Raw genomic sequence first — 4,491 nt, forward strand, 5'->3', positions numbered from 1 at the left:
TTCAATAGTGAAGTTGGTTAAATCCACCCAGCTGAGTCATTCTTGAACTTGAGAAATGCTTTATAAAATGTGTTCGCACCATACTTCATTTACGACAGGCAACTCCACATTGTACCATAAGATTGGAATTCGGTCTAAAATCTCTGGAACTGCTACATACAAGAAGTTGTGTGAACTACATTATTGATTGTGCCAAGGCTGATCCGTGCACATTGAAACATCTAATATTTAAAGATCTCCGGAGCAAAAAAGTCAGAGAGTTACAACTATATAGTATAATGAAGGAAATAGGATCTTATGATCTGCCTGATATACAGGAGTGGAGAGAATGACTAGAGATGTGCGGAAAAATCAAATACTTAATACGCTAACTTCAAAGCAGTGGAATTCAGATCTTCTACAAGCTGAGAAACATAAACATATGGACCAAGTAATTGAAACATATGCCATACAGGCTCTAGAATACTTGGGATGGAATTTACCCAGTTACATTAAACGGAAATACTTAAGGTTTAGACAATTTTACATACCGATTGGGGAGTTTGAAGGGACTTGGAACCAAGCACTTGAAAGTATACAAGCATGTTGGCTGTGTGGAATTAGTAAGGAAACTCTTGAACATTTAATATGCGTCTGCCCAAAGCTGCTGCCCATATGGAGGACATATTTACGCCCCTTGTTTAATAACGCTAAAATAGGAACAACTGCAGAGGCCGTACGATACGGTTTCAGGCTCAAAGAGGACAGTGCAATTATAAAGACGGTACTGTTCTTAGAGCATGCCTATAAAGCATTAATTGTTTACACGGCTTTTATAATATATATATATTATACAGGGCAAAGGTCCTGTGAGTATTATAGTCACAACAAAATGCTTTATGAATTAGTGGCCTGGTGTTTGAATCATAATTATTTCATGTTTGGAAAGGACATTTGGAAACAGACAAGGGGTGTGGCGATTGGATCCTGCTTCTCCCCTAGCTATGCATGCTTGCATGTTGGCTGGTGGGATGAGCGGGATCTCACTGTCACCCCTGGTTTTAACAATGTACATTATTGGATGCGATTCATCGACAATGTTTTTTGTATCTGGGAAGGAGATTAATTGAATGCTTTAAAATATGTAGACGAGCTCAATAAGAATCCACATAATCTATTTTTTACATCCAAGGTCAATAAAATAAAATCAGAATTTTTGGATGTACAAATCGAGATCATTGAGGGCAAATGTGAAACATCTCTCTTCCGTAAAGCTACAGCTGGCAACAGCATTTTGCATGCCAGCAGTGGGCATCCCAGGCATCTGATAGAAAGTATCCCATATGGAGAGCTTCTACGCCTAAAAAGGATCTGTAGTACCACACAAAGTTTTGAGGATGGGGCTGGCAAAATGATAGAACGTCTCAAGGCGAGGGGATACAGCAATCAAACCCTATCCAAAACATTGGAGAAAGTACATGAAAGACCTAGGGACTCCTTATTAACACCTAAAAACACCAATAAAACAGTTACAGATGAGGCACCCCGCTTGATATTAACATTTAGCAAGCAGGAGCGTATGATTAAGGGTATCATTAAGAAAAACTGGCCAATCCTCAAGACTGATGGAGTATTGGGTTGCAGATTAACTGACAACCCGATCATTACTTTCAGGAAATCAAAAAGCATGCGGAACAATTTAGTAAAAGCAAGTCCTGAAATAGGCAGGGACTATACCTGGTTTAAACCTAAAGATGGGTTTTATAAATGTTCAACATGCAGAACATGCAAATTCGGCATTACTACAACCCACTATGTAACTCCATTCTCCACAGCTAGCGTTGGGATTAGAGGTAATTACAACTGCCACACAGAGTATGCGGTGTTTGTCCTGGTGTGCACCTGTGGCTTACGATATGTGGGCAGCACGAAGCTACAGGTGCACACTAGGATTTTGCAACATTTAAGGGCAATTGTGAACAATGACATTAACTACCCTGTCGCGCGTCATTTCAAGGCAACACATAATAATGATCTATCTTGTTTGTCATACTTTGTGATTGACGCGATTGCACCTCTTAGGAGAGGGGGCAATAGAGATAAAATGTTAAGACGCAAGGAAACAGGTTACATAGTGGAGCTGGATAGCAAGCAACCAAATGGATTGAATACAACTGAAGATTTGCACAATTTCCTGTAGGTTCTTGATGGCAGTTGAATTGCAAGTTCAAGAATGGAGGCTCCTGTTAGATTTGTCTTGGTTACGGTGGCTAACATTAGAACAGTGATAATAGTTGTAGTTGTGAGGCATCTGTATGGTTCAAACTAAGATGGTCGCCTAGCAAAAATGAAACTAACCAACATATTATTGATTATCCCGTTAACCACACTACTCTCTTTTTTATCTTCTTTTTTTGTAAAAAATAAAGTCACATTAATTATGTTATTGCATATACACAGTAGGTAGGATTCATTGCTTATAGAAATGTAGTCAGTACGAGTACTGTGAATTTCATCAGTATGAATTAGCACAATTTTGCACATAAGATGATTCATGTAATCACATGGTACATGGACTGAGGGTTTTTTATATTTCCTACAACAGCTTGTTGCATAGACTTAATCATATTGAGGTGAACCAGTATCAGTGGTATTACAGTGGGCATATGCAAAACTGATGAATTATGAAAAACCTTTGTATTTATGCAGGAATTTTATTCAAATGAATTTATGGAATTTGAGAAATGGTTTTATATGTATATTCAACTATATATATATTTGTACTGTTTTTTAACACACATATATATGCTGTGAGTTTTAATGTTATAAATATTTAGATGTTTGTATTTTACAGGTATCTATGTATCTACAGCGTTTGATCACTTTATAATAATGTGTCCACATTACAGCATTCATGCTGTGTATAATTTATTGATTGAAGGTTCAACAATAACACCATAAACATATTTTAATAGTATTGCAAAGCATTTACGCTGGTAGTATTGTAATTTAGCGAAAGTTGTATATATATAACTAGCAGCCGGTCCCAGCGTTGCCTGGGGCAGAAAGGGGCTGGGGGCAGCATTCTAAGCCTCTGTGCACCGCACTGCACCCCCCCCCCACATTGCCCAGTCCGCATCCCTCACGCCTTGACATTGGCTATACCGCCTCCCGCTTTGAGCTCACCACCCGCCGCCCCGACCCGACATTGAGCACTGAGCATAGCGCCGCTTTGAGCCCGCCACCCCCGCCCCGACATTGAGCATTGAGCATAGCGCCTACCGCCTCCCTCCTCGCGCCTTGAGTCTCCCGCCCGCCTCAGCTTTGTAAACCCCCCCCAGGTCCCGACGTACCTCCCTGCGCTGCCACTGCTCCTCCCCTTCTCACCGCTCTGTATTGCTGTTGCTGGTGAACTCCGCTCCTCCCCTCAGGCAGACGCTACTCATGTCCTCGCTCTTCCTGTTGCTGTGAACGACGCTACTCTCCTCACGCATATGTCGCGGCCGGCGCTACTTGCAAGGGACTACTTTATTTTTATTTGTAAATATTTTAAACAACGTTTTTATTTTTATATTTATGTAGCCTATGTCCTTCTGCTTGCCCTGAGGTTTTCTAAGATGTATTGGGTGTCCAGATTGGTGGTGTAGTTTTCGAGTTTACCTTGCCCAAAGGTGCAAGTTCTCTCTTTATAATAGTAGTATAAATATAGGCTGTAAGGAGGTTACACAAGCAAGACTCTTTTTATGTCCATGTTATTGGTCATGTGACTCACCTAGGGTGTTTTACTCACTTTGCATCATTATAAAAAGACGGCTGAGGCGGTGCTCACTGTGTGAACAAGAGCACTTGATGCTCGAAACGCGTCAACAAAGAAGGTTGGATAAATAAAAACATTTCCTGCCTTAAGTCGTGAGGTCTGCTTCTTCTTTTCGCCGGAACGGAGGTTTGGAAGAAAAGTGTTCTGATATATATATATATATATATATATATATATATATATATATATATATATATATATATATATATATATATATATATATATATATATATATATATATATATATATATATATATATATATATACATATTACCTACTGGCGGTCGCCAGTAGGTAGTTATAGTTAGGACCTATTGTCGATAGAAAATCTGCAACATTCTATTCCTAATAACTTTGGCGCCGGTTGACGAATGTTCGTGAAATTTTCATAACCTTTGGCCAGCTCCAGTCTGCTCCTATTCTGAAAGTCTCGGGGTGATTCGTCAAGCGTGGGCCGAGAAAAAAGGGGGTCCCAAAACGTGTTTTCCCCATGCAATTTTCCATAGGAACCTTTAGTCGCAGCTACAGCCGAACTGCTGAACGGATTTACACCAAATTTGGCAAAAAGGTAGCCCTTGGTTCTGAGTCGCGCCTTTTGGTTAAATGGTGTAAATCCGTTCAGTAGTTCCTGAGAAATTAAAATAGAAAATTCACATATATATTTATGACCGCGGTGGATCCGCGCACCCTAAGCG

Source organism: Lissotriton vulgaris, chromosome 7 (genome assembly GCF_964263255.1).
Source record: "Lissotriton vulgaris chromosome 7, aLisVul1.2, whole genome shotgun sequence".
NCBI lineage: Eukaryota > Metazoa > Chordata > Amphibia > Caudata > Salamandridae > Lissotriton > Lissotriton vulgaris.